This window comes from Solenopsis invicta, chromosome 4, assembly GCF_016802725.1.
Source record: "Solenopsis invicta isolate M01_SB chromosome 4, UNIL_Sinv_3.0, whole genome shotgun sequence".
Lineage (NCBI taxonomy): Eukaryota > Metazoa > Arthropoda > Insecta > Hymenoptera > Formicidae > Solenopsis > Solenopsis invicta.
This window is the reverse complement of record NC_052667.1, coordinates 22,758,773-22,780,047: the sequence shown is the minus strand read 5'-3', so window position 1 is coordinate 22,780,047 and position 21,275 is coordinate 22,758,773. Positions and strand designations below refer to the sequence as shown.

Below are 21,275 nucleotides of genomic sequence, written 5' to 3'. Positions count from 1 at the left end.
CAAATGTACCCTCGGAGAGGAGGAGGGGAGGGGGAGGGATAGGGAGAGCAAAAGAGCACACAGACGACCCGGGATGTGTGACGGGGACGAATGTTCACGCACCACGATAAGCCATGATAGCGAAGAGATCGTCAGAGATTCTTCTTCCGTCGTCGTCGAGGAGTCGCGCGATTTATCGCAACGGAGATACAGTTTGCGGAAAAGTGCTCGCATCCTCCGAATATTCGACGACGGGCGGCGCCTGGGCAGGAGCGGGACGGGAAAATTCAGCGGCGATACGATCGCGAGCTGATTAGGCCGTTAGCGAGGAAACTTTAGTTGCCGAGACTTCCACTTCATTAACCCCCGAGATGCAGAGAGCGGCGCGTTTGCATAAGTTCCCTTGTGAGACCGTTGAAATCATTTCACTTCTCTTTCGGTGGCTTATAGAGATGTAACCTGTTCGTCCCCGATTTCCAGCGCTCCTTAATTACCTCAATCGTAATTTGGCTCCTTTAGGACCGTGTTACACGTGTAAATACGCATTTCTTTTTTTACTTTGCAACAACGAGCACGCGCGCTGGGAGAAAATTGATACGATCGGCGCGTTATCTTATCTCGCATAGAGATAAGATTTGTATAATGTGATTAAATAATTTACATATTTTAACAGTATTATCTTTACGCTGCTTGCGAAGAGACTCTTCTTCTTGCGCTTTAGCTAAATGTTGAAAGATGTAAATATAAATGCAAAATTTCTAAACATTGACAGCACTCGAATTTTTTTTCACGAGTTAATGATTTCGTAAATTTTTTTTTCCTACAGGAAACATACTATTAACATTTTTATTCTTACATTACCATGTTATCCACAAACTTTTGGTTTAATATTCTCTCAGTTATGGTAAATACACACTGTTAAATTTGTAATGCTCAATTTCATTCAATTGAAATAATTCTTTAATCATTTCTACGTCGCCACTGCATACGTTAATTTAACTAGAATTTATTAAAACAATAAAGTTAAATAATTTAATTCAAGAAATGTATTATATTATACACTCAACTTTATAATAATTTATTATTTATTAGCTGCATACGTTAATATGAGTGTCGTTTAATTTCAAACTAAACAATTCAAACTAGAATGTAGTAGTAGTTAATTAAATGTAATTGTTTTTTTAAATTTTGTGTAAAAATAATAAATTTCGACACACATACACACGCGTGCAAAGAAGCGAAAAATAACATAATTGTATTTAATTCAAAGAGAATTGCTCCTTTAACATTTAACAGTGTCTTAAGCGTCATAATTATGAATCAAAGTGAGCAAAACTTGAATTCAAGTAGAGACGCTTTGTAACGAATAGGCGAATCTAAACAAGACATGCAGGGGTAATATCACGGAGAATAGTTTATAACCCGTCGGCACTAAACCGATATAGCTTCCTCGTATATAGCATCCAGTGCCCAGAGTTTCATAGATGAACGTTTACGTGTCCCTATATCTCATTCTCTACGCTTGCGGCATTACTGATAAGCTATAAATAAATAACGCTGTATAAGTGATATGATGGAGATAAATGGACAAGGATGAAATCGACTCACGAAAGCGGCGATGAAAGCGGATCGATTCAGGTCGTAAAACGGCATATCTGATTCAGATTGAGTCTTTAGATTGAACCTTGACAACCAACTATCACCGTAAACGATTGTATCGGCGGCGGTATCATTATTTAAATGCAACCTCCATCGATTATCATTTTTAAATTTCTTAATTAAACAGCAATAACAGGGTTTACTTATTTTAATTTTTTAGCGTATATCTCAAATTCCAGTTAACGACATGATATTATTTAAAAAGAAGACGAACAACTTAAAAAGGTCAGTGAATACAAATTTGCCATAATTTTTTTATTTGTTAATATAAGTATATAGCTAGAAAATTTGTGTTCTAAACGGAGTTTACTCAAATTTTTATGTTAATTTAATACAAGATAAATATGTTGGAAAATAAAATTATTATGAAAAAAATTAACACAAAAAATGTAGTAATTTCACAAAATTTGAAAACAAATTGTAGCAGCAGATTTCTTGTATAAAATTAACATTAACACGTACATTTTATTCATTTATTTTGAAATTTGGAAAACTACATTATTTTTGTTATTTGTATATTTTCCTATAAACTGTATTATTTTAACACTAAGAAACGTTGAATTTTAATTTAACACAAAATATTCAAATAATACATAATATTAAATTAATCAAATGCGTAAAAAATTTAACGCGAAAATTCTAATAAGAACCCAACACAAATAAAAAACGTTTTTTACTGTGCACCGTTAAGTAGATTTTACTCTACTTACTTCTCCCTTGAAATATAAATAAGCCAGTGAACTCAAATCCAGTGAACTCAAATCGCAGATGTAATTCAGTTACACGAGAAGTTCGATAATTTCACTCGGAGGGCTGCATAGAGCTTGGCTCACCCAACTCTGGGCGATAAAGTGACTATTTGCGGTGTAAAAGCGCCTCATGTAGAGAGCCGCCAGTCTTCTCTGAACAAAAGGTTATTAGATCTTGACGACTTCGCTCGCGGGGTCGGTTACGAGAAAGCTTACGGGTCCTTAGGCGATCCGGCGAAAACAAAGTTTCGCCATGAACTTCGAGGGGAAGCAGATATCATCTCCTGTACGTCACATCGTGAGTGCCTCGGGAACATCGGGGATAATTAGAGTTTCCGGGCAGAGGGCAATCACTCCGGGGCGATGATTTACCGAGAGGTAACGCAGCGATATTGTTTCAGCAATAAGCGATTCGTCACTGGTAACAGCTACAAATACGTACTTTGTCATCGATTATGAGACGTTACAGCCGGTCTCTCAAATTAGAGCGTTACGGACGGGATATTCATCCGTAATGTCGACGACATTTGAACGTCTTGATCAGCCTTCGGTTGCGGAAGCACATATGTGTACATGCGAATATGTATGCGCATCGTAATAGTTCCCCATGTAGTTGCAGATGGTAGCAATTTATGCAGTTATATTGTGCCATTGATATTTCCGAGTCTGAGAGATAGAGGGTTGTACGATGCATCACGATGCTGGATGAGTTTTACGCTCTACACATCGGAAATCAAACATAGTAATCTGAACATTATTGTAGCTCGTAAAAGCAAATAAATCCGTATGCTACAGGAAGATCGATTGCAGCAACGTTGCAAAAAACATCGCGAAATGTTACTGCAATATTGCAAAACATTCGTCTTTAGAAATTACAACGCAATATTGCAGCAATATAAGATGTTTCGATGCTTCTGTTAATAGATATTTCAAGTGTCGTTATATTAAATATACTTTGGCACCGAATTAATTTTTTTTACACGAAATAATAAATTTCACTGTCAAAATATTCATTTACTTTCGTCTTCAAGAATTTTGGGGACTCGCCCCTTTAAAGAATTATTTCATTAAAGTAAAAGTCTCGTGCTGCGTGTTCTATTCTATCTTGTGCGGTTTTTTTTTAATTATGAAAAGTGAAACTCTGCCGCTTCCATTTGCTAGCGGTGCTCGCGGATGAAGCAAAAAACATTATTTTTTAAATAATGCTACAACATTGTTAAAATAATACAATAAACAATAAATCTCTCTCCATTTAAAATTGGATCTCAAATTAATTATAGCACACATTTGGTTGTCAAAACACCTCAAACATTCTAAATTCTAATTTTCAAGTTTGCAGACGTACGATTCTCGGATATTTCGTGAAAAAAGATCAGAGCGCATTGTTCTCGCTTCCACGCGAAATATCTTCAGGGCTGTCAAAATTCCTTTGTCCTAACGTGGTTGCAAAACGTAAACCTTACTCCATGTATATTCCGGGTTTCTCGATAACTTCCGACGTGTCGTCGGGCTGGGTTGGTGACGACGTGCTGCGGGATTCCTCCCGATGACGCGCGCCTCCAGACGACGAGGACGACAACGACGACGACGACGGTTGCGTCTCCAAGTCTCGAAGTACACGCCAGAACTTTGTTTCGATGGGTCGACCGAGGAGGAGCCATAACGTCACGTGTAAGCGAGCCACGAGAGAGCGGGGGGTCGTCAGAATCTAATAACCTTTTGTCGGGTGGCCGAATGGAAACTCGCGCAGTTACACGACGTCGACGTCGTGCCGTGTTACCATGTAAATGGACGTCCGAATGTCCTTGGCAGGGATAAACGAGTCTGTAGCCCCGGTTATATACGTAGTCGACGACAAGTTCGGTGTCATCGATCCAGGCCGGCGAAAGCAGGTCGGATACTTTCCTCGTACGACGCTGGGGTAACCATGGTGGTTATCTTTCAAATTCGAAGACAATCTAACGATTGATATACCCGATCTTTTTTCGCGAGGTAAACTTTTTCATTCTTATCCGCTTCTTCTCGTGATCGCACGGCGTTAGCTCCTCACTTGTCTCTCGTGGGACGGACATCGCCGACGATCGCAGATATGCGGAAACGTATGTTCCTTTCTAATCGTATCGGATAGAAGCTCGAATCATTTAATACTTCAAACAAATATTTATGACCCTGCTATTGTTGTAAGTTATATAAATATTGTTAAGATGCGATGAGAGGAAGATGCAGAGAAAGATTTTAAATTTTTACCCAAGTCCTTAAAAAAAAAAGTTTTTCTCGTGTGAATTATTTAAGACAGAGAGATCGACTGCTTAATTGCTTTAAAGGAAGATGATGATTAGATGGTAGTAATTAGCAGCAGATGTTACCTCGAAACTAACTACGTAGATCTTTGTCGAGTAAAGCGAATATCTTCTTCTTTGAATTATAAAATAATTTTCTTCATCAAAGAAGTAAGCTTCACTTCTTTTCACACGCCATTTATAAATAAATAAATTTAAGCAGATATTATTAACAATTAAATTAAATGTAAGCTGCTTTTATTTTTTCAATTTTTAATATTTGTCATATAAAAACAATAAAATACCTTTGTCACCATCTATATAATCTTTATCACAATATTTCAAATTATACGAACGTGCTAATGTCTATTCAGAGTTACATCACTTTATGTAAATTCATTGAAGTTTATTAAATTTGTACAGCTAGCCGAACGAAATGATATCGATCGAACTACGCATACACAAAGAAAAATTTTAATAACAAAAAAAAATAATAATAAACGTGCCATTTTTATCAAATAAATTCTGTTTCGATAGACGATTTAATTGTTTCGTAATGTTATTAAAAAGTGCAGGCTCAAATGCCTCGCGTACACGGGAGAAGCGCTGTGTAACGAGAGAGACGGAGGCAAAGATCAAATTCGCGCGATTAAGTTATTCGTGTATACGTGGCATGCACCAGCGCGCAAGAACGTTGGGTGGGCAATGTGCACGTGAGACGATAAGCGTACCCAATTAACGATTCAAATCAACCATGAACAATTGGCCCGGGACTGAAATTTACTCGCTGAGTTCTAACGGGCGCGTTGCGGGATATGAAGAGATTAACACGAGATGATCTGCCAGAACACTTGAAAACTGTAGAGGTCAGCTTGTGGGAGGGGGAGAGATTAGAAGTAATTAACGCAACTTCAACAATATTTTTACGTCACGACAAACTGTCATTTATAATCACAGAGATATTAAATATGTAATTAATTAATTGCAAATTTGGCAATGTACTGCCAAATGCAGAATGCATTTTTCGTTACTCACACTTGTAACTATTTTCTTTCCAAGCAAAACGTATTTTGGAATTCTTTGAATAGTTCACGCTGCATTTTTACCTTCCTTAGGAATAAAGTTGAACTACGCGAAATGTTCAGTTACGATGACCTATTTACGTTATTTTGATGAACTCTCGCCCCGTTTCACGTCTCTCTTTTATATACAGTGGGCCCAGGGAAGTTACGTGTATGTAAGCTATATAAGCTTCATTTTGTAATATTCTCAATTCTGCTTCGAGATAAGAAAATCGTAGGAAATAAATGGGAAATTGCTTGCGCGAATCTATTGACGCCGATGCATCATTTGAATGGTTTCAAGGCTTTGTTTCCCAATCCCGCCACGTTCTCCAGATAATAATTTCGCGAAGTCGACGTTTCGATCCGACAATCCTGAAATTGCGCTTAGATCTTCCGTTGACACATGCGATGGATACGTTATGTGAAACATGACGTTTAATGGAAATAGATCGTCTCCGTATGTATGTCCGTGTGAACGATCGATTCCGTCGAAATGTTAATGCAGCCGGCTATTTCGACATTGAAGTAGAATGGCGTATCTCCACTTGATCTTGATAGATACATATTATTTATGCTCCTTTTTCAAGTTTTTCTTACTTTCGTGCTGCATTTTCTCAGACACAGAATTACATTTAATCATTAAAAAAATAAAACTGACCACTCGATTTTATTCCAAAAACTATTTTTTCTCTTTTTTATATATTTTTACTACATAGACTACAATAATTTATTTTATTTTTTCAGCATCATACACGGCTCTCTCTCTCTCTCTCTCTCTCTCTCTCTTTGCACTTTGATTTTTTTTTGTATCCACAAGAATAACATAAGAATGCTGAGACAAGTTGTGTTTTAACCACATATTTTTTTAACGTTAATATTACTCTGACAAAAGTTCATCCATATAACACAGATTTTTCTTTACACTTTCAAGAATTTTTTCGAGACCTTTCTTCTACTTTATTAATTGCAAACTATTAGGAATAACTGAAATCTAATTATTTTAATGTAAAAGTTATTTTAACGTAAAAAAAACCTTATTAAACTTTTCACATTTTAATAACGTAAAAACTGTACTAAACTTGAATTAGTCCTTGAGTAAAAATTTGCCTACAGCAGCACTAAGGATAACAAGTTTAATGCATTAATTATACAAAGAGTTAGTTTCCTCTGTCGCTTTGTAATTTTTGTTTTGTACAATATCTTATTTTTATGGAGTCTAGAAGTATCTTTTCCACAACTTCGTGGCTTGACTGCGACTCGGAAGAACCGTTTGTAGCGGGGCGAGCGTCTCGATTCAGCCACTAAATCGTCATAAGCGCATTGCGCGCAATCTCAATCCCCTGTTAGTAGTACCACTCTCGCGTAGGATTGCCGACTGTACGGAATACGTAAGCGAGCCTGTGTCGCCCGATGTAGCTTTACATGGTAGTTTTGCGCTCGAGCAGGAAGGATACGGAGGGTGATGGATAGAAGCGCGGCCTTCCGTAACCAGCGGAATCACTTCCGGATAATCCAGCGTACTTGATTGGACGCGCCCCACTCCGCAGATTGATTGTTATACAAGTAGTGTTATTGAAAGCGTGATGAAAATTTAATGGGAAATAGATCGTCGGAAATATTGGCCTTGCGAGCGAGCGCAACGCGAATTTTCCTTCCCCTTTAGCTTACACTTGAAATTGCAAAGTCAATTACGAGGATGGCTCGCCAGAGATAAAAAAATGCGCAATGTTTTCAAGAGTAGTTTCAATGAGATTATTCGTTTATTTATGAGATCTTCGTGTGCGCGCGAGACTTCGGTTTGTTCGAATGTGTCGAGCATCGATGTGCGTTGCCTTCTTGTTGGGTGGAAAGCGTCGGGAAAAGGAAATGTGAATTATTTTATTTACTTGTTCACAATGCGCCGTTACAATTTAAAGCGATAAAGGCTCATGGAAGCGAAACGATACGAGGCTATAGAGAAGTGGTGCGAAACAGGACGAGGCGGACTGGAGCCGCGGATGAGCCGTGTAAGTGTACGGGCTCTTAAATGGGCTGGGTATAACGGCGTGAGAAATGGTACTGTTTTGACAGTCGTCCGTTACGCTTGCCGTTGCCCGTGTCGATATTAATACCGATATACCCTATATATTTATATACGTACATATACATCCCTCTATTTTCCGTCCCAGATTTTAGTCCTACAGAAACGCTAATGGTTCCGTTAATCATACTTGTGTACGTTCTTCTGCCTCGTACACAGCATAAACGGTGCTCCGGAAAAACAAATCTTTATATATCTCTGCTTTCACTTCGTATTTTATACAATCGTCAAAATCATTAATCATCATTAATTGTCTTCTACAATTCTCGATTAAATTTCACTTTGTGCACACGTTTTACTTTTACAAATATAGAAAAAAATTCTTCAATGATTCTATACTTTAGCGTCTCAAAAAAGAGACGCTTAGATTTCAGTTATTCCTAATAGTTTGCAATCAATAAAGTAGAAGAAAGGTCTTGAAAAAATTCTTGAAAGTGTAAAGAAGATTCTGTATTATATGGATGAACTTTCGTCAGAGTAATATTAACGTTAAAAAAATATGTGGTTAAAACACAACTTGTCTCAGCAATTCTTATATTATTCTTGTATAATTATTTATTTAAAAAAAAATTATTTCTGTGATCTTTTTGATAATTACAAGTATAGAGTTGCAGTATTATGGTGCGGTACTTATGGGTACGAGTTTGTATTTAAATAAGTAAATAAGTATGACGTATATTTATGTAATATTCGACAACAAAAAGCAAGTTGTTACTCTGCATTAAAATTAATTTATTTCAGATGAGATGATGTCATAATATGACAGCGGTATCTATCCATAATACAATCGAGGTCAAACGCGAGCTTAGGCAAGTCTAAGCATAGATTTAACGGACCTATCTCACATCTGAATTGATCCATTGGATATGTTATCCATTGATAGATTATTGTACGTGATTATTGATTAGCCATTCACAACAAAGGACTTGTATCAACCTTATGTAATCAAATCTAATCTTATGTAAATTCTTCAGCTGACAAGTTACTATCGATTTTTTGTTTAAAGAAGCATCTTATAATGTTTTCGTCACATAAACAATTCTCATAATCAAAACATTATTATTATTCCGATAAATAATAACTTTGTGTCCGCTTTTTCTAAAAAAAAAAGTACTCTGCGAAAATTGAGGTTTTTTTTGGGAAAAAAGAGGATGAGCAAAACGCACGAAGCATTACGATTGACGCCTCTAATCTGGCTAAATCGATTGGTAAATTCGGTGTGCACTCGCGCGTAGATTTCCCTGACTGTATCAGAGGCGAGAATTGTTTTTGCGAGTGCAGTTATTGAAATCTAATAGCATCATGATGAAATGCAACGACCACCATTTGCGTTTGCTGACTATCAGTCTAAGTGCATCCGGCGTTATACATGTCAGGACTAAATGCTTTATGCATTAACGATGAAGATCGAACATGCATCGTGGGGTAACGTCCTCGAATACAAGGAACGTAAACGGGTTCAATCTTGCAGTTACACTTACAGATTAGCACTCGTGCGTCGTCTATGTCTTGCGCAAAATTACTAAATAAATTACATGTAAAAGAGAAAAAAAATTTTCCCGTTATAACGATAGAATAATCGGCTCCATAATTTCTCGATTTGTAGACAACAATTGAACTACTTATCTCTTTTAAGTAAAGAGGAGCTTCGTACAGACGCAACAATCGTTTGCAAATGCAAACGATTGTGATACTTGTTTATTCTAATTATAAATTTGGAAAGGGCACATTACTGTCCCAGGCGGCCTTTGCCTGAAATATCAAAAGTGCCTTTGTGACCTCGGTGGTTTTATGCAGAGCCTTTGCGCGTGCAGCGACAAGTTGGGAAAAAAATTCTCTTGCTCGCTCGAATGCAACTATATACCGAAGCGCGCAATGTTTCGCGGAATATGTATGCGCTTGTTATAAATGTGCGCTTTACGAGGCACTCGGAGCAATTACAGTCTCTGCCGTGTCAGCGAGTTTTATCGTACCAGCTCCGAATTTATGGGTCTCTGCTTCATCCGCCGTCAGAATATTTTTAGCATCATCGGTTTACGAACGACTTAACAACCCTACACTTGCACACACACAATCCTGTCTAACTCCTTTCTATAACTTTACGCATGGGTTAGACATGTATAAAAACTAAAAAAAAAAGTTCTCCCTTAGCTTCTAATTATATATAAAATACGTACCGACGTAGTAAATGTAAATAAAAAGCTGTAGAAGCTTTTCAGTAACGATAAAATAAGCTCTCGTCGGGAACTCTCGGAAATGTGTAAAAAAAAGGCCCTTCAGATTGTGTTGTATAGATTTGTTGGGGTCTCGTTCGCATATACCTTCATTAGCGTGTTTTGTTTAATATATCATATTATGTTCAAAATATAAAAATTTCTAAATTACATTCTCAAATAACTTCATTGCTAATAGAGTGTTCGTGCATTTTTTCACCTTTCGCGTTATTTAATTTTTAATAATAAAACGTATTCGATTTCACAAAAGTAATTTCATCGTTACGTTCCCTTTAGTTTTAAATGTTTTACATAATAAAACAAAATAATGGAAAAATTTGAATAAAACAGAATGCATCATTGAAGGAAACACACACACACACACACACACACACACACACACACACACACACACACACAGGCGCTTAAAATAATGCAAATGATATACGTATAATGTATCATTTAAAAAATTAATTTACTAAACTAAAATTTATTAAAATTTATTAATAAATTAATAAGACAAAATTTGAGTTACTAGATCTTTTTATTTCACTAAAATGTTAACCTGATCTAACTAAATGTGAATTTAATACCGTTATCAAGAATTCTGGTACGTTTATTAACTGGAAGAAATGAATCAAGCTGCTCTGATAATTACAAAAATTTTAATTTGCCCATTCTTCAATTTTACATGCTCGTTGAGTCTACCAGATTTCCAATTTAGGCAACCAGATTTTTATTTTCCCAGTGTCGAATATTGTAGAACCTGCAGTTCCGACTGTGCGTAAATAATCTATGTTATTAATGGCGGAAATCCATAAGCGGAAATCCATTCGCAAATACGCGTGCCTCGATGTACGCGCGCGCGCGTATACGAAAATCACCGGAAACATATGTCACGAGTACAGATACGTATCGCTAACATTCCTGAAATGTTTAACGCGCCTGGGGGTAATGATATCAAAGTGCGGACCAAAATGCATGGCGCGATGCGGACGAGTTTTGAATGCATTTCAACGGGCCAAATTCCGTTGGGCGCGGTCGCTCTCATGAGGCTAATTTCGTTTTCAACCTGTTAAGCACGTAATTGAATACGTGCGACTCTCGAAATACCTTTCACTGGTCGAACATTACGGGCCCGAGGCATTTCTTATAATGAAATTACGCGTGAAATAAGGGTCATGTTTAATCGACAAATATTTTCTGATCATGAGACCAATGGCGAACGTAATAAGATTATTCGGCTCAATTATAATCTGTATGTTTACCCGATGTTGCTGTATGAAATAGCAAGAAAGCGTGGAGAAAGGAAAAAAAACTCTTTTTGCATATTTTTACACCATTTTCGCGGCTTTGGCCTTGGATATTACTATACGTAATTTTCTTTTGCGCAGCATGTTATGAAAAAGGCACAACGCGCGTTGATAAATAATGAAATAAATTTTTTCGTCATATTAAAAAAAAAACACCTGATAAAATGCTCAAACATTTTGTGAAACTAGCAATAATTTAAAATGTATTTTGACGAATTATTCAAATAAAAATATTTACATTTTGAAAAATGAGATTTTTAAAAATAAATATCCATCACGACTGTTTGTCTTCAAATCTTCGAAATGGTCATTAAATCATGATACTTGTTGTTCATCGCATTTAATTAAACATATGAGCAAGGTATCGCGCAAAACGAAAGATTTATATTGCAATGAAGCTTTTAAATATACAGATCGTACTTTATGCGTATTGCAGTGTTTTGGTAAATTTGACCGACCGACACGCGCATATGAACGTCCATAATATTCCGCTCGCACGATATGCACTAAATCGCCCAGGAGAGGACATTAATGTCCATCTCTATACGAGATGCGTATAACGGTGGCCGGAATGCATGACGCTTGTTCGCGTCTACGCTGTTTAATTACTTAAGGACCCAATTAAATAAAAAAAAACGCATTAAAAAAAACCAGCTTCTTCGAAGAAAAGTTTTAAAAAATGTGACCGTAGAAAAGACAAGAAACAATTATACTGAGTGCAATGCAAAATTTTTCGCAGTACGTTCTTTTTTCCGTTTGCAACAACCATAACGTTATACAGCTGCGTGTTAAGCGGTTAAATTTAATACGCGTTATTGAGAACGCGCACTTTCACGTCCGAGTGCTTTCGACGCTGTGATAATAATCGAATGAATATGAAGAACGCGCGTCTTTAATTAAACCATGAATTATATTCTGTATCATGCCTCGGTTGAAGCCTGGTTTAGCGTTTAATCAAATCAGCCGTACAATGGAAAATTACGAGACGCCAGTGAGTCATATTGTACTTTATAACTTCTTCAACAATAAAGCGTACGCTGTTTAAAGGAGCGAACGAAAACTTAGCAGCTTATCAACTGCTCGGGCGCATAAAGGCTCTTTATTTTTTTTTTTTTTTTATTTTACTACAAAATATACGAGACTCTCTCTGAACTAAACTATTTATCCCCTGGGTACCATAATATTCTACCAACATGTGCGCTACCAAAATTCGCTCATATTTGATCTAGCATATTTTGCTTTATAAAAGATATCTGTTTTTAATAAAATAAATAATATTATAAGTAAAATATGTGCATTTAATATTCTTTTTGACCAAAGCGCCTTCTAGTAAATTCTATCTAAAAACTTCAAAAAAAACGGAATGCTTGAAAAAAATTGAAGCATTCGTGGAAACATGAAATATTTTGAATAATATTTTAATGTTTCCAGCAATGACCCAACATTGCTTCTACCGGAAATTTTGACAATTTGAGTTACAATTTCTTTATGCGCTATGCCGTTAAAAATTTGTAATATTGGATATATCATCGTTCATTAAATTTTTACATTAAATATCAATATTCGGTTTAAAGCATATCGTATTTTTAAAGACACAAGTTTTATGAAAATACGTAAAACGACGATCAAATTTTTTAACACTAAGTGAAGTACAGCTTTACGCAGTAAATTATTTTAATATATTGTCATTAAAGATATCACAGACATTCGTTTAATTGTACATCAGGTGTTGAAACAATAAACGCAGATCCTCTTCTCAATACAATCTGACAACATAATTAAATTTCTCTTCGAGGACAACCAACAAAATCCTGCCTGACGTTCGCCTGGCAAAAAGTGATAATAGCAGATTAACTCTTGCATAAATATCTTTTTAATCAAAATGAAGTAGATTGTATTCTTCAAATAGACGTGTCAGATTTATTGTGCGATAATGGCGTATTCGACGAAATTAATTTAAAATACAAGCAACTGAATATTCGATAATTTATTCTGTAATATATTCCATCGAATATTTCGTGACAGGGAATTGGTTGGCACACGGCGATCTGTACTCGGCTTAAGCATAATATTATATACATAAAGTCATTATACTGCCATTTGCGAAAATTCAACAGACAAGTGCAAGTTCCATTCCATATACCGTCGTGTTATTTTCCCTCGCGCAATTAACGACTACAGATCAACTACGGGATTAATTAATTTCTACGATTGATAATTATTGTAGTAAGCATATTGAGGCGACGGTTATTTATCGAAGCAGATGTTTCACACGATTTATTTGTCTAAAGCAGAAATAGCTATGAGAAATGAGAAGTGTTAAAATATTTCGCATGATATTTCACGAGCAAATAGTTATTTCATGAACAATGCATGAATTCGAACATACGTATCTTGCATCGCGCTTGGAATTTTTCATCGATTAGGAGATGATTTGACTTACATTATTGAGTATCGATTTAGAGCGCAAAATGATACACGATTCATTCAATTGAGTAATTTACATAAAAAAATAAAAAAATGTGCTCTCGATGAAAATTGAGGACGTTGGAGCAAAATAAATTTTTTTTCGTTCATTATAATCGATGACATCTTCCATCTAGTACATAGAGATCATTGCTCGTGCACTCGTTAAAAGCAATAAAATCTTAACTTTCCAATGAAATCAAGATCATTTCACTATCTATTTTTTGTGCAAGCGTATTGCCGATAAAAAACAAACATTTCAGTGCGAAATAAATTTTTTTCATCATTAATCGACAATATCTTATAAATCAGTTGACGGAGATAATTAGAACATTTGGTAAACACTCGTTAGAAACGATAGAATGTTGGCTTTACAACGGGATAAAGATCATTGCGCTGCGATTTTTCTGAGCGAAGATATTAACAATTATATCGATCGAGATCAAGTGACTACTGACTGCATGTGCGCGTGCGTTTTCTCTCGGCAACGCTGGCGTATCACATCTCAAAGCGCCCTGCACTACGCGTATTTTCACACCTCTTTTTGATTACCTGAGGTGTGAACTTACAAGCAAAAAATGTTGCACGCGGGCGTTCTCTCATGTATATTGCGCGCGCGCCGGATTTTAAAAATGCTATAACTTCACGAAAAATATACGTATGGACATGGAATAAAGGTCAGTTTTCTCTGTTTTTCGTTCCGTAGATCCCTAGGTTAAATAAATAAGTTCTTGCTGTGACACCAATGCTTGTATACAATAAAAAAAAAAATAAAACATTAAAATGTTACATGAAAAATATTAAGAAATATAACATAAAAGTATAACCAAAAGCTGCCAAAGACCAAAATTCGCGTATAAAAGCAACTAAACATAAAAAAAAATCGTTATATTTTTCACGAATTTTAAAAGTGCTAATTGTTGTATTACAAAACTTTGCAAAAAAATATCAAGCTTTCAGAAAAATGATAATCAAGAAGAGCAGAAAGATAGAGAAGAGCATTAGATTCAAAGACTAAGCACTCAGAACAATTATATTTACAAATTGTCACAATTGCATCATAAATTTAAAATTATTTTATCTATCTTATTTAACGAAAACTTAATTTTATGTTGAAAACAAAGTAGAGTAACGTAAGATAATCCATCAAACATTTCATTATGAGACAAAAGAATTTTTTATATAATTTTTTTTCCTCGAAATTAATTAATTACATTTTTATCGCTTATATGAAAATAATTATCGTGTGTAAAATATGTAATATAAAAATTTATTAAATGAGCGTGAAAATTCACTGCTGAACCAACGGATATTTATCAACTATCAATTAGTATCTCGTTCGCGAAAAAAAAAAGAGAGTAACATAAAAGTGGTACACCGTGTTACCCATTGTGCCATTGTATAAACGTGTGACACGCGCAAAACGCCCGATGCAGTCCAACATACGTAGAGTAAAAGAAAAGCGCCGCCAGTTAAAATGATGGCGGTCGGATTGATAACCATTATTGATTGCGTGCGGTTTTCATGGACCCGGTTCTATATAAACGGTCCTCTGTTTCCCCTTTATCGTGATACACGCGCACACCTCCCGGAGCTGAACTAACGCGCGATCGACTGCACATTTCGAAAGAAATAAAAAAGACTAAGTGCGGTCCCATACAAATTGTTATCCGGAGCGTAAGAAGAGTTAGCGGTTCAGCGACCTGTTCGAGTTTTACGGTGTAGGTATACGATGTACGCTGCGCACGGCTTAAGCGCGTAAACTTCACGGGGCTATTGTTTCAATTTCGTAAATTATACTTCCTTGCGAGGATCGATATATAGAATTGCCCTCCCCCTCCCCGCGGCAAGAGCCGCGGTAATAATTTCCGGAGAAATCATGAGGAAGAAAAATATCGCTGCGCTCTTAAACCCTTGCACGTCGCACTCCGTGGTGCCCTGAAGTTTAAAAGTTCTTACCGAGAAAGCGGATCGTAAGACGAAACTTTCAAAATTCCGCCAATGTGTTATAAACGTTTCACTCTCATTGCCCTAAGTTCTCTCAGTTCTTTACTTTATCTGTAATCAAGGCGTTCCTTCTTCTATTTCCGTTTCATTCTCCGCTGGAAGCACACTGTGTAGCAATACGTTGTGTAAGTGGTAAGTCGTGATGTAATCTTAATCTAATATAAATTTTAAAAGGCATTTAATATTTGATTGATTGGCATTATATAATTATTATTAAATTTAAAACAGTTTGTACAAAAATATTTTTTCTGCATTTCAGTATTAAATTTTCTTTATCAAGCTTAATCTTGAATCACGCTTTGCAACATTACATTTCTCGCGCAAAAGTTGATTTTTCTCCTATTCTGCGCGGAAAGAACAATTTTGCTAAGGTGTCTAAAAGTTTAGCTGGATACAGATCTGAAAATAATTTTAAACCATAATATAATTATGAAATGTCAAACCGATTGCTAGAATGTCAAAATTTTTTGCAGCATTTCTCATCACGCTTGAACATCTGTCATAATTATGTTGATAGTCTAATAAAATTATTTTAATACAGATCTGTAGCTAATTCCAGCTAAATGTTTAAATGCTTAAAAACCATTCTTTCCGTGTGACTTTCACGAACTTTATTGCGGAATTGTATCGATATTTAAAGAGGAAATTGAAAATTGCGACATGAGAATTTTCCCCCTTAATTTTGTAATGCGCGTATAGCAAGCAAACCGCGAACTTGGGATAAGTATTGAAAAGTATTGAAGTTATCGGAGGAAAGTCGGCGGAACGGCAGGCTGAGTTAAATGCGGTGGCTGGTGGCAATCGGACAGCACAAACCGGCGAGTAACATACGAGGTCGAAAAATTCGCGGAAAGTTATCCACTTCCTTATACTCTTATTTGCGCTCTATTCGGTCGTCGCACACGTCCTACACGTTATAATTTATGAATTTAATATTCGCACTTTTCCTCGTTGATTTCTGTTGCCAAGTGTAACAGTTCCAACCGACATGTCCTCTGCATTCTATCCTTAAATTTAAGGAATGAATTTAGATATAAATTTTATGCATTGCTAAAACGTCCAAAAGTTTTGCAGGATGAAATGAGAAGGTCTCGTTTTTCAATCAAACAAGTGTTTGATTAGTCTTTTTAGCATTAAATCATTATGGATAAGCTACTTATTATAATTGTTCAAAAAAAAAAACAGTGTCAAATATTAAAATCAATATGCTCTAATGTATTTAACAATCATTGTTTTATGTATAAAATTGTATAAAATTCTCGCAGTGTTAGTAAAATGTTATATTTTTATTTCAATATTATGATAGTTTTCTAAAAAAAACACAATACGATTATTTTGATAATAATAGTATTACAAAATTCTAGATATTGTTATTTTTTAATATTTTGTACTCTCAACACATAAAAATTATTATTGAATAATAAAAATATTTTTATTTTCTTTGACAAAACTATACCAAATTTCTTCGTATAAGCAAACTATGTTTGTTATTATATAAAATCTCATTTCAATATTTAACATCGCAAAAATAAAGATATTCTTAAAACAAGAATGTTCTTTTTTTTCCGTGTACCTGCGAAACATCTCACGCAACGAAAGCTTTTGATTAAAAAGACCTCTTCCTCGCCAGCCTCTTGCTCACTTTTCTGAAAATTATTGCTGGCTTTCGTCCATTTTAGTCGTTACCGTCTTGCGCGCGACGGAATTTCGATGCTTTGCGAAGCTTAATCTTCCGTGACGTGCTGACTTCGGCTCATTGGGAAGTTACCTGGTGTCTCGAGGGTGCGCTCGCATCTTTTGCCTCGCCAGACAAGCCTAGCGATAACAAGAGAGACGAGGTATACCATCGCCGCCACTGCCAACCCCATTCTCTAGGGTGCCATTGTTCTGGGAAACCCTGCGAACCGATAAACCATCCGAGAACGAATTCGAGCCAGGAACTTTTCACCGTTTTGCCAGAAAACGCTTGCAATATCCGCGCGATATCGTCAATTAATGTTACAATGTCAGCTTAACGATAACAGAACATTATTATCAAATGCTGCATTTTTTTTAACAACATCAACGCGTCCGTAAAATTTCACGGCGTCGGAAAGAACCTGAGCCTTTCATACGTTGAAAGGCAAAATGAATGAACGCTCCAATATGGAAATATACGGAGTTAAGTAATGAAACGCGGTTCTGCAAAATATATGTTGCCCACCGCGCACGTCGCTTTCCATACTCTTCGGCTGTTCCCACTCGACGACAAACTAAATTAAAACGTTTCCGTTGTTACTTCCCGCGGAGATGAAATGACAAACAAACGCCAACGGGGTGTCCGCTGTGAGAACAAAATAAAAATGAAATAGCTGTTATTTTACTCGCGTCTAGAGGCTCGCTGAAAGAGATGTCAGTGTGTCGGTGCTCCTGTGTGCCCCGATTTTTATTGCTCGCACACACCCGTGCCAATAATGATAAATGTATGTACGCGCGAGACTTTCCCCCTCGTCGTGTGTTTACGGTATTTTAATTTCCCGGATCAGCTTCTCTTCTTCCACTCTACTTCTGATTTTCAACTGTTGAATTATAAAACGCGAATTAAATGTTTGTTTGCAAAGCAATTTTGCAAGCGACATCGCGTCTACGTGTAGACTTGAAAATTCCGCGCCACGCATAAGTTAGAAAATATATTTTTAATTTACTCTAGTTAATTTGATAAATGAGAAATACGTCCCTCGATAGACAATAAAGTGACGAAGTAAGAATGATAAAACGTCTATGCATTGTAGATTGATTAATGGTACGAATAGGAGTAAGTGCAAGTGGCAATTGGAATTTACTTATCGGAATGGATGTTCTTTATAATTCTATATTAATCTCGCTTATCGATTAATCGATATCCATTGCATTTCGATATTTAATTTTTAATACGCTCCGTTGAAGACAATTTAGCAAAGTTTTATTGAGGAAAGATAAAACGTTTCACATCGCGCTTGGCTATAATTAAATTTTTAATTGCGTTATAGTTGAAATAATTAAATAACAGAGCAACAATAATACTGTTGCGCAGTATCAGATTTTATTTTTCATGACGACGAGAAGAAAAAAAAACGTGTAGCAGTTAAGTCTCCATTAGACGTACACACCAGAAGCGTTTCACCACTTTCGTTCGTTCGAGACGAGAACAATCTCATCAGAATCGAACGAGAGCTATTTCGAGCTCGATTTATGCGGCACTGCTCAACGATGTTTCAGAGGAGTTAGCCGTGAAAAAAAAGGTGAATCCCGATAGCCGTGTGTGTGCAAAATATATGCGAGAAAACGATCATTCCGACAGAGAAGACGCGACACGCAAGTGAGGAGAGAAAGAGACACGCTGAAACGATGCACCAACGAGAAATGCATGTCGCGCGGTTTGCGAGCGACCGCAATCGCCAGTGGACAATGGAAACGGTTAAATTGTTTTAGCCAACCTAAAACCGTTAAATATTGAGCAGGATACAATTAAAATTACTGGAAAGAGCGTTTTGTTTTCGGCTCATTTTGACACGATAATCAGTTTCATGTGATTTTCATATCGCAATATTTGGAAAAACATCGCGTTTGATTCACGAGAATAAGATTGCTTAACGATTCGTTATAACAAATTCAGTAAACACAACGCGCTCAATCTATTCAACATTCTGTCGAAAAACATATAGAGTTACAAGTGTAATGAATAAATAAAAGCAACATAACATAATTGTTTTCAAATAAACAAAAGGGTTTTAATCAAAACTGTATGAAAATTAGAAGAATTAATTTATGATTTATTATTTGAATATTTTTCTTCAACAGTTATTTACTGACGATAGTTCAGCGACTGGTGCAGTGGCTCTACATGTATTAATAGATGCTTCAGGTATATCAAAATCAACAAATGATTAATATTCCTATCAATTATACGCAATCATATTGCCTCATCTTACGATATTTGTCAGAACTGTCGTTCTTTTAGTTGCTGGTCTTCAGCTTTTTAATTATAGAGAGCCTCGCACAGTGAGCTAAGCACAAGGATTCAATGATTTCAAAGTGGGCTATAGTCCATCTTGATTCACTCTTAATGCCATTTTGTGGGGAGAAACAGGAAATCCAATTTTATCCTTAACCCCGTTAGTCCAAGACGGTGTTTGCATCGGCCTTAATAGAAGCGGGGGCTATCGCGAATGCGGTTTGCATTGCGCCTTTCGCGACGGGTATAGCTCGGGGGATAAACCGAGCGCAAATGTAAACCCGGACTGGATTCGTTTGAAGTCCGTGAATACTGGCGTGGCAAATTAACGTTAACGTCCAATCCGCCGAAGAGACCCGCCGGCGTTTTCGCCGTCGCATTTACGAGCTCGCATCCGTGGACGACTGACAAGAAACACTACGAATGAAATGACGAGTATAACGAGATTAAACTCCGTCGCAATGGCGGTGGTGATGGCTTCGCATTGTAACAGTACGAATATCAGCAATAACAGGGCGTAATAGACGTGTAAAATAGATAGTGCGCTTTTTTCGAGACGACGACGTCCCAAAAACCCACCTCCTCTCCTGCATTTGTGACTCGTATAATTTTATCGTCACTTCTTTACAATACGTAGTAGTTGTCTCGCCGCGGGTTGCTCCTGGCCATAAAAATTACTTACTATTATCTATTAAAAAAAACTTGAGCGGAGTGTAATATAAACCTCAATTATTTAAGCATGAGTTAATTGAAATTTGAATAGTGCGGGTAAAAATCAAACAATCAAGCATTTTGCAATTAATTGTATAAAAAGTTAATGCAACACATGATTAAATGTATGAAAATAAACATGTAACAAATACCTAATAATATTAACCGCGAAAGTATAGAAAATGTAATTAAAACATTAAAAAATATATTATTTTATTTAAACTGCAGGTAGCAAGCTGACGTTATTTGTCATTATTTTTCCGTCAAAATAATGTCTTTAACGACGTTGAAGGGCAAAATATATTTGCATCTTTTAAAAAATTTCTGATATAAATAGAATCAAAATTTAATTATTAAAGATTATCATTTTTTCTGTGAACGTAAGTAACAAAATTCTTATTGTGTCTAATTTCTCGAGCGTAAAAAAATGCATAAGAGTACTATACAGTTTTCAAATAATCCCATAAATAGTATACAAATACAGTGGTTATTTTTAAGTGAAGTGGTAAATTTTTAAGTGAAATAGTGCAATTTAGAAATCGACGCCATTTCAACGCCTCTTCCTTGATACATCAACAAAAAATTTTTATATCCTCCATTATATACTTTACAATTAAGGTGAAAAAAATGAAAGATGCATCTGTAATAGATATCATTATCAATAACACGAACAGAATGACTTTAAATGCGGTTACAATTGTTTATCGCTGGTATAATGAAGTTTCCCCGAAGAGTATTTTCATATGTATTGGGTTGGAAGTTTTCCTTAAATATTAATGAGT

General features: G+C 36.0%; 1 protein-coding gene across 1 annotated transcript in view; it reads left to right on the top strand.

The window, feature by feature from the left end:
* LOC105194918 (major royal jelly protein 1) overlaps positions 1-21,275 on the top strand; it is an 80,587-nt gene that overhangs the window by 56,508 nt on the left and 2,804 nt on the right. The window lies entirely within an intron of this gene.